General features: G+C 39.9%; 1 protein-coding gene and 1 long non-coding RNA gene across 19 annotated transcripts in view; one reads left to right on the plus strand and one right to left on the minus strand.

Annotated features, from left to right (window-relative positions):
- Window positions 1-13,612, plus strand: part of Dlg1 (discs large MAGUK scaffold protein 1) — a 201,151-nt gene that overhangs the window by 49,054 nt on the left and 138,485 nt on the right. The window lies entirely within an intron of this gene.
- Window positions 13,243-13,612, minus strand: part of LOC110311709 — a 38,584-nt gene continuing 38,214 nt past the window's right edge. Inside the window, exon 3 of the long non-coding RNA XR_002379987.2 lies at window positions 13,243-13,296. This is a non-coding gene — a long non-coding RNA (uncharacterized LOC110311709). The remainder of the gene's footprint in view (window positions 13,297-13,612) is intronic.

A 13,612-nucleotide genomic window follows, 5' to 3' on the forward strand; every position in this document is an offset into this window, starting at 1 on the left:
ATTTGCATTTCCCTGATGATTAAGGATGTTGAAATATTTTCAGGTGCTTCTCAACCATTCAGTATTCCTCAGTTGAGAATTCTTTGTTTAGCTCTGTACCCCATTTTTAATGGGGTTATTTGAATTTCTGGACTCCAGCTTCTTGAGCTCTTTGTATATATTGGATATTGGTCCCCTATCAGATTTAGGATTGGTAAAAATCCTTTCCCAACATGCCTGGTTCTTGTTGAAGCCAGAAGAGAGTATTGGATCCCCTGGAGCTGGAGTTACAGGCAGTTTTGAGCTTCCTCATGTGGGTACTGGGAACTCAGTCAGGTCCTCTGCAAGGTCAGTAAGTGTCGTTAACCATGGAGCTACTTCTCCAACTCCCTGGTCTTTGGACTTTTAAAGATTTGTGGAATGAGTATGGGAAAATTTGAGGTTTAGATTTTCTGCAGTTTACATTATGAGATGGCCATTAGCCTATGGAGACAAGGGGTGAAAGTGTTTTGGCTCAAAAGTGTTATGTTTGGATGTCTCGTTGACAAAGGGTATAGAGTTCCAATGGTTTATCTTGTCAATATGATATTTAGATCACCATGGTAACAGGTCTCCAGACTTGCTTATGGGGGATTATTTAGGTTGGGTTAATTGAGGTGGGAAACGCCATCCTAAACATGGTGATCCCATTCATTGCTTGGCCTGGGATTCCATCCTGAGTTAACCAAAGCCACTGGGAACCAAGATCAACCTCTCCTAAGCTGCTTTTGTTGCAGTGTGAAACAGATCAGTCACACTTTTCTTCTAATTCATTAACCATTTGAATCCCACATAGTTTTCTTAATAGCATTTTCTTTCCGTGAAAATCATTAGGAGCTTCTGCCCAGGATAATTCGTAATTGTTGACGTTAGCAGTGGCTGTTCACTAATGTTGTATATTTGAGCTGTCACCATGGAAAAATTGTAACTAGTTCTGATAGGATAGCTCTAACTGTTGAAGTTAAGTTTAAGTCAATAAGGTGATCATTATTAACAGAATATACTTATGATTCTGGTTTGTTAAAATTAGTTTTTGCATATTAAACCACAAATTTACATTTGTCATATATCCTGCAGTTTTAAGTATTGATACATGTTGACTCTGTATGAATTAATCTTCATTTTATTTAGAAATCAAAAAAATCATTGAATTTCTTAATTATTAGAATTATTATAACCGTATTATAACTGGAAATATTACGTTTATAATATCATATAACCAGCTCACTAAAGTAAGTCCATTATGAAGATCTTTGGCTGAATAGTAGTATTTAAACATTGCCAGATGTTTTATTTTTGTAGACACATATTAGGTGGGCACATGTGCCAGGAGACAATCTTTTTTTTTGGCAGCCCATTACAAGCTACCTGATCAGTGAGATAAATCTCAGTTGTACATAAAAATTAGGGAAATTATTTTCATGCTTATACAAGATGAGTTTACTTGGTAATATAAGTAAATTATTATAAATAAATGCAAGTATTGAAACTTTTAAACATTGATAACATTCATAAACTCATACAAACTGTGGTTGCCTGGACAAGACTTGTTTGCACAAGGTTAGATCAGTCAGCATTCCAGCATGGAGGATAGAGGGGCTCACAGGCACCCATTCCCGTGCACAGAGCTACCAACAGTCAATGATCTCTTCCTAGATCAGGGAGAGTCTGTTTTCTTTAAGGTTGTAGCCACTGGTGAATTGACTGCGCTCTACTGGATAGGCAGCACTAATTGGACTTAGTGGGTTATTTTTTTCCTTGGTTATTTTATTTGTTTACATTTCAGATGTTGTCCCCTTGCCTGATTTCTCCTCTGCAAGCTTCTTATCCCCTCCCCCTTGCCTCTCTGAGGGTGCTCCTTCTACTCACCCACCCACTTCTACTTCACCACCCTAGCATCCCCCTATGTTGGTTCATCGAGCCTCCACAGGACCAAGGGCCTCCCTTCCCATTGATGCCAGATAAGGCATTCCTCTGCTACCTATGCAGCTGGAACCATGGGTCACTCCATGTGTACTCTTTGGTTGGTGGTTTAGTCCCTGGGAACTCTGGGAGTTCCTGTTAGTTGATATTGTTGTTCTTCCTATGGGGTTGCAATACTTTTCAGCTCCTTCAGTCCTTTCTCTAACTCTTCCCTTGGAGTCCCTGTGCTCAATACGATGGTTGGCTGAGAGACTCCACATCTATATTGGTCAGGCTCTGGCCGAGCCTCTCAGGGCACAGCGATATCAGGCTCCTCTCAGTAAGCACTTCTTGGCATCAGCCATAGTGTCTGGGTTTGGTGTCTGCAGATGGGATGGATTCTTCGGTGGGGCAGGCTCTGGATGACCTTTCCTTCAGTCTCTGCTCCACTCATTATCTGTATTTTCTTTAGACAGAAATAATTCTGGGTTAAAATTTTGGAGATGGGTAGATAGCCCCATCCCTCAACCGAGGACTGAGCCTATCCACTGGATATTGTCTCTGTAGGTTCTATCTCCCCTGTGTTAGATTTTTGGCTAATGCCATCCTTGTTGGTTCCTGGGAACCTCTTGCTTCCCTGGCATCTGGAACTTCGTCTTGGCTAGTCCCAGTTCCCCATCCCCCACTACTACACATCTCCTTTCAATTTCCTGACCTTCTGAGCTTCTTCCCTGTCTCCTCCCATATCTGATCTGCCCCCCTTTTATCCTCTCCCTCCTCTCACCGTCCCAGATCCCTCCCTCTACTTCCCAAGAGTATTTTGTTCCTCCTTCTAAAGAAGCACTGAAGCATCCACACTTTGGTCTTCCTTCTTCTTGAGCTTCACATAGTCTGTGAGTTGTATTGTGGGTATTCTGAGCTTTTGGGCTAATATCCACTTATCAGTGAGTACATACCGTATGTGTTCTTTTGTGACTGGGTTAGCTCACTCAGGATGGTATTTTCTAGTTCTGTCCATTTGCCTATGTATTCCAAGGAGTTATTGTTTTTAATAGCTGAGTAGTATTCCATGGTGTAAATGTGCCACATTTTCTGTATCCATTCCTCAGTTGAGGGGCATCTGGGTTCTTTCCAGCTTCTGGCTGTTATAAGTAAGGCTGCTATGAACATGGTGGAGCATCATAGTCCTTGTTATGTGTTGGAGCATCTTCTGGTTATATGCCCAGGAGTGGTATAGCTGAGTCCTCAGGTAGAACTATTTCCAATTTTCTGAGGAACTGCCAGACTGTTTCCAGAGTTGGTTGTACCAGCTTGCAGTCCCACAAGCAATGGAGGAGTGTTCCTTTCTTCATATCCTCACCAGCATCTGCTGTCACCTGAGTTTTTGATCTTAGCCATTCTGGCTGATGTAACGTGGAATCTCAGGTTAGTTTTGATTTGCGTTTCCCTGATAACTTTTAACATGAAGGTGTGTTGTGTTTTGTCAAATGCTTTCTCAGCATCTAATGAGATGTGGTTATTTTCTTTGAGTTTGTTTATGTAGTGGATTACATTGATGGATTTCCATATATTGAACCATCCCTGCATCCCTGGGATGAAGTCTACTTGATCATGGTGAATGATGGTTTTGATGTGTTCTTGGATTTGGTTTGGGCGAATTTTATTATTTTTGCATCCATATTCATAAGGGAAATTGGTCTGAAGTTCTCTTTTTTTTGTTGGGTCTTTGTGTGGTTTAGGTATCAGCGTAATTGTGGCTTCATAGAATGAATTAGGTAATTAATAGTTTTGTTGGGTATAGTAGCCTGGACTGGCATTTATGTTCTCTTAGGGTCTGTATGACATCTGCCCAAGATCTCCTGGCTTTCATAGACTCTGTTGAGAACTCTGGTGTAATTCTGACAGGTCTGCCTTTATATGTTACTTGACTTCTTTCCCTTACTGCTTTTAATATTCTTTCTTTGTTCTGTGCATTTGGTGTTTTGATTATTATGTGATAAGAGGAATTTCTTTTCTTGTCTATTTGGTGTTCTCTAGGCTTTTTATATGTTCATGGTCATTTCTTCCTTTAGATTAGGGAAGTCTTCTATAATTTTGTTGAATATGTTTATTAGCCCTTTGAGTTGGGAATCTTCACTCTTCTATACCTATTACTCTTAGGTTTCGTCTTTTCATTGTGTCCTGGATTTCCTGGATGTTTTGGGTTAGAAGCTTTTTGCATTTTGTATTTTCTTTGACTGCTGTGTTGATGTTTTCTGTGGTATATTCTACACCTGTGATTCTCTCTTGTATTCTGTTGGTGATGCTTGCATCTCTGACTCCTGAAGTCTTTCCTAGGTTTTCCATCTCCAGGGTTGTCTCCCTTTGGGATTTCTTTATTGTTTCTATTTCCATTTTTAGATCCTGGATGATTTTGTTCATTTCCTTCACCTATTTGGTTGTGTTTTCCTGTATTTCTTTAGGGAAGTTATGTGTGTCTTCTTTAATGGCTTTTACCTGTTTACCTGTGTTCTCCTGTATTTCTTTAAGAGAGTTATGTTTTTCTTAAAGTCCTTTATCATCATCATGAGATGGGAATTTAGATAGGAATCTTGCTTTTCAAGTGTGTTGAGTTATTGAGGGCTTGCTGCGGTGAGAGAGCTGGGTTCTGATGGTGCCAAGTAGCATTGGTTTCTGTTGCCTATGTACTTGCGCTTTTCCCTTGCCATCTGATTATCTCTGGGGTTAGCTGTTTTTGCTGTCTCTGACTGGAGCCTGTCCCCACCCCACCCCCCATGAGCCTGTGATCCTGGTTGTGTCAGAACTCCTGTGGTGCCTGCTGTCTCTGTGATCCTGTGATCCTGTATATGTCTGAAGTTCTGGGTATGGGTGGAGTGGGCAGAGATCCAGAGCCCAGAGTATGCTCCTGGGTTCCAGTGCATGCTGGAAGGAACGTGTGCCTCTGGTCAAGTGGGGGTGCCTACATTCCCTGGATCCTGGGGTGGGGCGTTTAGTTAGGCTAGTTATTGGGGGATGGTATTGGGGGATGAGTGGGGGTCTCACCTGTGACTCTGGATCTGTTGGAAGTCCTGGAGGACAGGCTGCCTCTGGATGTGGGTTTGTTGGGGAGGACGGAGTACAGGCTTTGTTCCTGGGGAGGTGCAAGCCAAAAGGACCAAGTGCTTTTGGCTGGGCAGGGGTGCCTGTGTCCCCTAGGGGGTGTCCCCAGTTAGGCCAGGTATTGGGGGGTAGTCCTGGATCTGTTGGAAGTCCTGGGGTACAGGCTGCCTCTGAGTGTTGTGGCTTATATTTTAAAAAAGAAAAGAAAAAGACTGAAGTTTGGAGAACATAAAGGGTGGATCTGGGAAGAGTTAGGGATAAGAGTTGGGAGTGTTACATGAAAGAGTAAAATAGATTTGTATACATGTGTAAAATTCTCAAATGCATAATAAAATATTAATGGACTTTTAAAAAAACAAGCTCTGGAGGACTTTAGTCTTGATCTAAGATTGATCTCTGACCTTCACATACATTTTCACACACAAGAACATGCACACATTCATACACATGTGTATATACCTGCACCTAGTTGTAAAAATGCCTGGAAACTAGGAAGCTAGTTCTTTCATAATTTTAGAAAGTGATAGGCTGACTCAGTTCTTTCTGTCAATAATAATCATTAGAAGTACTTTAGAATAGTTGTTACTCCAACATATTTTTTATTAAATTAGAATATATGTACTATATTTATATAATTTTCCTCTTCACCCATGCCTCCCATTCCACATATTCATGGTCTCTTTTTAATTATTTTATTTTTATTTATATATGTGTGTGTGTGTGTGTGTGTGTGTGTGTGTACAACTGCTGGGTCCATTTAGTGTTGCTCATATTCTGTTTTTAGGGCTGACAACTTGGTATTGTATAGCCATTTAGGGTCTTATCCCTGGAAAAGACTTGTTCTCATTCTATCAGAAGTCATTAATTACCAGTGGTTCTTATCCAGAGTTGAGACCTTGTGGAATTTCCCCCATCCATGTTGAGAGTTAAATGACTCTAGTCTTTCTCCCTCTTTTGGATATTCCTGTGCCTTTGATGTCGGGATCAAGAAACCGTCATTGTTTTGTTCTTTTCCTCCTCCTCCTCTTCTTCCTCCTCCGTATATATGTTGCAAGTGCAGATGCATGCATGCCAAGATGCATGCACATGTAGAGGTCACAGACACTTTTTTAGCAGTCAGTTATTTTTCTACTATGAGATCCAGGGATCTGGGGAAATTTTATTTCTCTATGGTATTCTTGTAAAACAAAAATCAGTTTAGTGACATTTGGCCTGATTACTGATTTTTCAGGACTAGGGATCAAGCCTAGGGCCTCACACATGCAAAACAAGTGCTCTATCCTTGAGCTACACTCCTGGAAAACTCTGAATTTATTTTTGTGTATTCAAAAATGTATTTTATCTAATTGAACTTTTTCACTATTCAAGATTAAAGTTATTATTCTGCTTAGTTATGCTATACAGTTGATTTTTGTTGTTCTTGCTTGAATAATTTAGAGAGAAGAAAATCACAAACTGCATGTGACTGAGGTACTCTCATTAAAGCTCCATTTTAAGCCACACAAAATAGTAGTATAGTAAGAAAGTATCACGTGCAAAAATCTCAGAGCTCATTTCTTTTTTTGTTTGTTTGTTTGTTTTTTGGTTTTTCGAGACAGGGTTTCTCTGTATAGCCCTGGCTGTCCTGGCACTCGCTTTGTAGACCAGGCTGGCCTCGAACTCAGAAATCCGCCAGTCTCTGCCTCCCGAGTGCTGGGATTAAAGGCGTGCGCCACCACGCCCAGCTTCAGAGCTCATTTCTTACAAAAAGGAAAGTCTCTTGCAATTTCTTGCCCTTCCCCTAAACTTGCTGCATGTATTTGAACACAGTGGCTCTGTTACTGTTGTACCTTCACCATGGAGATGATAGTGTGTTTAGACTGTAGCAGGTGGAGCCTGTGGTGGCTCCCATGTTTGATTAAACTTAATCTAAGGGCCTTGGCAAAGACATGCCGAAATCTGGGAATTTATTGAAATAGCCTTTTTTACATTAAAAAAAAAAGCCATCTTTGAGATCTTAATCCCAATCATAGCATGCAGATCTGATCTCAGCTGTGGAGTCGACACAACTGAAGAATGTCACATGCAAAATAAATCTTTTAGAAAGAGTGCTTTAGTTACATGTTCAAGGCAGCATTGGCCCAGAAACTTTTTCTAGAATTTCAGTCTGCATTGATTAAAGAGTTTAGAGTCATACGTATAAAGTAGCATGCACTAGCAGTACAGTGCCCTCAATGTTTGCATATAAGGTGAGTTTGGATGCTACTTTGTAAAGCAGCTTGGTGTCAAAGTAAGTGTAATCCAGGTGAGGTGATTCAGTGACTTTAGTCTGTGTCAGGAAATTCCTTTCCTTTTGTGTGTTTGACACAGAGCTGATCTGAGCACAGACAAGATAAGGGAAAGAAAGCTCTGCTTTTTATTTTATCTAGACTATTAAGTTTTGCTATATTGTGGGCTGAGAGAGTTCTGTGGTTAAGAGTACTACCTTCTTTTCCAGAGGATCCAAGTTCAATTCCCAGCACCCACAAGACCACAAGCATCTCCATAACTCTAATCCCAGGGGACACAGCATCATCTGCTGGGCTCTGTGGGCACCAAGCACACAGGGTGCACAGGCCTACATGCTGAGAGAACACCCAAACTCACACAAACAAATATTTAAAGAAAGATTAGCTTTTATTTTTATCTATTTATTTGCCGTATGTGCAGCTGCCTTCAGAGGCCAAAAGACAGCATCAGGTCTCGGGTGCTTGTGAGTCTCCCTGTGTATGTGCTGGAAACAAAATGTGGTCCTCAGAGCACCAAGTATTTTAACAACTGAGCCGACTCTCTAGCCCCAAGCTCTAGTTTTCATGAGAACTTCATGGGAAATGCCATTATTCTCCATTGATAAGAGGATTCTTTGCTTCATTTTTATGTTATACACGTGGAAAATAAAATATATAGGAAACTCTTATTTATGTATGGGACTAGGAATCTCATCTGATAACATTTTAATACAATCATTGGTCGTTGGTTTAGTATTTAAACTAATATTATGGGCTTTTTAAGGGCCAATATCAAGTTGATCTTGGTTATATAGAGAAAAAAAGCTTCTATCTAAAACAACAAAGGCATGCTCCTTCACTTACCATCTGTAAGTCACTTAGTAAGTCAGTGTTAAACTTTGTGGCAGGTTCAAACTTTGCCACAAAATACAAAAATCTTTGCATAGAACAACAGTTCTTAACCTGTGGATCACAGTCCCTTGAGGGTCCAACGATCCTTTCACAAGGGTTCCCTAAGACCTTGGAAAATGTAGATATTTACATTACAATTCATAACCAGCAAAATTACAGTTATGAAGTAGCAACAAAAATAATCATGGTTGGGAGTCAGCACAGCATGAACTGTATTAAAGGGTCCAAGCATCAGGAAGGCTGAGAACCACTGACATAGAACCTTACTAAATGGCATAGAGAAATGATGTGTTGGGGTTGGGCAGATGGCTCAGCAGTTAAGAGCACCTGCTCTTGTAGAGAGGAACTGGGTTTGGCTCAAGCTCCCACATGATGTCCTCATCTGTAACTCTGGTTCCAAAGGAACTGATCCTCTTCTAACCTTTGCAGGCACCAGAGACAAATGAGGGGTACGTATAAACATGAGCTCAAAACACTTGTACACATACAATTTAAAAAATTTAGTGATGTGTTTCTATAATTTTTGCAATTAAAAATGTGTTTTAAAACCAGTAGAAAAACAGGAAGAGCTTTCTAACAGATTTCTGAGAATAAGAAAAGTATAAAGAGATATTTAATTTCTTAGCTCGTATGTGTTTAGTGTATGTGTTGGTGTACACGTCATGGTGAGAGGACAGATTGCAAGAGTCTGTTCTCCTGTTTTGAGGGTTTTAGTGTCTCAGGTCACCAGGTTCACTGGAAAGCACTCTTACCTCCCGAGCCATCTTGTTTACCCCAGAAATAATTTTAAATAAATTTTTCTTTAGTTTTTGAAGAACTGTGAAATCTTCCAGTTTATGATATTAGTGTGTCTTAAATTGGTAGTAGAGTAAATTATACTGAAGTTTAATAACAACAACAACACCCTATTCATGAGTGTGTTGCTTTTCTGATCTTTTCGGAGAGTGTTTGGCTGTACTTTTTGGTTTTCCTTCATTACAAACGTCTTTGTACTGTTAGAAAATCATAGTAATATTTCAGAAATGACTGTATAATAAAAATGTTTTCATAAATGTGTTTCTTCTAACATTTTGACTAGGCATTAAATTGTGAGCCAGCAGAAAGTCCCTTTGTATGCTTACAGTGCTCAGGCTACATTTATGTTTCTGTGTGTTTTAGGCTTTTCTTATGTGTGTGTACAATGGGATGTTTAGAGGGGGGCTTTAAATATTAAAAGTTTTGTTTTTCAAGGTAAAAAGTTAATTACTAGAAACTAGTTTTCTTCTTAAAATTTAAGTGGATTGTATGTTATGAGATGTATAAAATGTCTTTACAAGGCCACCCTCACCATGGATCATTCTAAGAGGTTGCATATCACCGGCTATGACCAGCAGTTAGTCCATTGTTCTTTGTGAATGCTGACTGCCTCTTCTCAACTGCTGTACTTTAAACCATTCTAGGATAGGCACCACAGAGCACCATTTAAGATTCTTGGTGCCCTCTAGTGGGAGAGTGAAGAAAATATTATATTGAAAATGTCTTTTGGGCATGTATAATAGTTAAGATAGTTTAAAAGGGCATATAAGTTATATTTGAACAGCAAAAAATACTTCAGTAATTTTGGAAGTAGAAAGAATGTGGATTGACTAGTATTACCATTTGAGAGGCTTAACTTTATAGTTAGAATTTTTAAAGACTGCTTTCCCAAAATGTTGGAATAGTAAACAATATATAGTATTCACAAGAGACTATATACAGACTACACATGCATGAGTTACATTTTCACTGATGTGTTCTTATAAATTCAGAACTTATTATTTAAAGATTTGTGGTAAAATAAATTCAGATAGAATGTTAAGTGTTCAATCAGAGCAGGCTACTTTTTAGAGGTGAATGGTCCTGTATATTTTAGTTAGAGCAGGCCAGAGACAGTCTGAAACAAAAATGGAAAGTAAGTCTTTTCTCTCAGCATATAGCTATAATACTTTAAACTAAAATAAAATTCCATTTTATTTTATTTTTCCTGAGTGGTTTTATTTCTGTCCTTCCTTTGGAAGCTAGCTCTTTACATGGGCCTTGGTAGAGGGCATGGGGCGGTAGCAGCAGCCACTCTAAATTGTTTGGTCCTTCCAGGCTTCCTGAGATCAGTTCCTGACCACCCTGCTGTGAATGACACAGCTCATGTAGTAATGTAGTTGGACATAGGGCTTGGGAAGCACAGAAATGCCCAGTAAATTGTTCCTGATAGCATCAGCCTCTACTGTGTATCAAATGACCCAAACTTTATTTTATGGTCTCATCTTTGGTCATGTACCATGCACTGCTCATGCATCTAATTGGCTTGAGTTCCTGCCCTGATTTCCCTCAGTGATGGACTGTGATGTGGAGATGTAAAACAAAGAAACTCCTCCTATACTCACGTCGGTTTTGGTCATTTTTGTCATAGCAGCTAAGAGCAGACTAGGCAGACAGACACCGGGGCTCAAGATTACCTAGGAGGAAGTTAGCTGTGCAAGTACTTCACAATCATTGTACAGAAAGCTTCCTGGAGTATGTTCTTAATAAGAAAACTACTTTAAATGTTATATTTATATTTCAGCTATGGCTGTGGTGCTTGGTTATGGTTCTAATTGTATTAATGGGTATTTTATACATATAAGATTATAGTATGGAATTTGCGGTAAATATGTGATTTTCATAAAATACCATCCATGGCACTGGAGAGCTGGCTCAGTAGGTAAGCACCTGCTGTGCAAGCAGAAGGACCTGAGATCAGATCCCACCACTCAGTGAAAAACTGGGTGCTGCCTGTGTGTGCAGGGGTCTGCAATCTCAGGGCCTGTAGGGGCAGAGACAAGGATCAGTGGCCCTTGCTGCCAGCCAGCCTAGCTCCAGGTACAGTCAAAGCCCTGTGGCAAGAGAATAAGGTGGGGAGTGACAGAACAGGAGACCTGATGCTCTCTCTTGGCCTTTGTGCAAGTGTATGCATGCATGCACAGGCACACACACACACACATACTTACAAAGAGCTACCATTCATGTAGCTCAGTGTCTCCTTCCTTGTCTTCATCATATCCTTAAATAATCTGATGAGGCTTTTGGTGTTTGTTTTTTTCCCAATTAGAGGTCATTAGAGGGGACATTAGTAGGTAGAACAGTTTGCTATCTCATATAATTGCTTGTATTATTCCTCTCTCTTTGGAAGGAAAACAAAAACCTTACAGTATAGATTTTAACAGTCTAGCTGATTGACTTTGTTCAGCTCATTCATACTTAAGGCTGCGTTTACAAATAATTAAATGCTAATGTAACAGCGACTTTATAGTATATATTATTTACACTTATATACAGTATGTAAAATATATTAAAATATATATGTATATAATAAATGCACCTCCCCTACTCTCTAGTACAACCAGGCTTTTCTTCATTGAAAGTCTGTTGTAGTTCCAGCCATAATATATAAAGAAGAGGTAGCAAAGGGAGAGGGATATGGTTTCAAAACTAGTAGGTGTCTGCTTATATTTCATTGATTATGTCTGTCTTAACATGAACTCTATTAGCAAGAAAGAGCTGGAAGCCTGGTAGCTTTTAATAATAGCCTGTGTATTAGAGAAAAGCAAGGAAAACAGATGATAGTGTTGAGTGAAGCAGCATGTAGTTTGACTTCATATAGTAATTTTGATGAAGCCATTAATGTCAGAATTGCTGTCACTAATTCATTTGTCCATTTAGCTGAAATACAGGATAAATTCAAACTGAAGCATTCTTAAAAACCAGTGTATTTATCATACAGAGGGATTGCTTTCTAATGCCGTTTCTGTTCAGATGTATGTGGACCTTGGCCACATTCACCTCCTCTTACTCTCTGCTGTACTCTTACTAGGCCCATTCTCTTTACAGTCCCGTTTCTATTTTGTGTCTGTATGTGGTGGGTGTGTATATTCACAGGCAAGTGGCTAGAATTGGAATTCACTACACTAAGTGTAATAAGACAGACCCAGAATGATAAGTAGTGGATGCTTTTTCTTCACATTTGGACCCTAGATTGATTGTATATATTTCTTTCTCTTGCCTTAGTATGCTCAAGACATCGTAAGTACGCTCAAGCCGTGTATTGATTAAGAGTGGAGAGAGTAGAACCCTTGTTTCAGATTTTTAGAGAAAATGCTTCTAAATTTTCCTCATTTAGGCTATAGGTTTGTCATATGGCTAGTGAAATATTCTCTTATTTCTAGTTTCTCTGGGGCATTTTTGTTTGTGACATGGTTTCTCTGTCTGCCCTGGCTACCTTGGAACTCATTCTGTAGACCAGGCTGGTTTTGAACTCAGCGATCCGCCTGCCTCTGCCTCCCAAGTGCTGGGATTAAAGACATGCTGCCCAGGTCTTTAGGGCTTTTATTATAAAAGAATATTAATCTTTTGTCAGATACCTTTCTTAGATCTTTTGTTGTGATTATGATTTCTGTCATTGAGTCTCTCTGTGTGCCAGATTTTCATTACCAATCTTCTCTGTGTTGAACCATCCTAGCATTCTTGTAATAAAGACAACTCAGTCAAGGCGGGTGGGGGAGGGTGGGGGGACAGACAGACGCAGAGAAAGAGTGTGAGTTAATGTGCTGTTGAATTCAGTCTGCAAGTACTTTTTACTGAAAAACTATACATCTGTACTTCAGGGATAGTGGAATAGTTGTAATTATTTTTGTTGTTACACTTACCCAATTTTGATATTAAGGCAATGCTGACTTCATGAGTTTTGTAGTATTCCCTTTCTGCTTTATGTTGTAACGTGGGAGAGTTCTATGTTAGTTCATTTTTAAATGTCTGATAGGATTTAGTAGGCTTTTAGAAGCACTGCTAATTAGGTTGGAGGGGTAGCCCAGCAAGTACTTGCTCTGTGAGCATGTGACCTGAGTTCAGATTCCCAGGGCACAAGTAAAATGCTGGGTACAGTGCTGTGTGCCTATGCTTTGTGTCTTAGTTACGGCTGTGTTGCTGTGATAGGACACTATAATCAAGGCAAGAGTTTATTTTGGGCTTACATTTTCAGAGGTTGAGTTGGTAACCATCATGGTGGGAAGCAGGGTGGGCAGGCAGGCAGGCAGGCAGGCAGGCATCATTCTGGAACAGTAGCTTAGAGCTTATATCATGATCCGCAAGCACAAGAGGCACAGGAAAAAAAAAAAAAAAAAAAAAAACAACCCGCTGAGAATGGCTTTTGAAACCTCAAAACCCACCCCTAGTGACACATCTCCTCCAGCAGGCCATACCTTCTAATACTTCCCAAACAGTTCCACCAACTGGGAATTGAGGATACATAATTGATCCTAGGTGCTCCTTAGCCAGTCAGTCTATAGCTTCAGCTTCAGTAAAGAGAAGGCCTCCACACAGTTGTACATCTAATGCTTCCCTCTCCTCCTCCTCCTCCTCCTCCTCCTCCTCCTCCTCCTCCTCCT

The sequence above is a fragment of the Mus caroli genome, chromosome 16, assembly GCF_900094665.2.
Source record: "Mus caroli chromosome 16, CAROLI_EIJ_v1.1, whole genome shotgun sequence".
Lineage (NCBI taxonomy): Eukaryota > Metazoa > Chordata > Mammalia > Rodentia > Muridae > Mus > Mus caroli.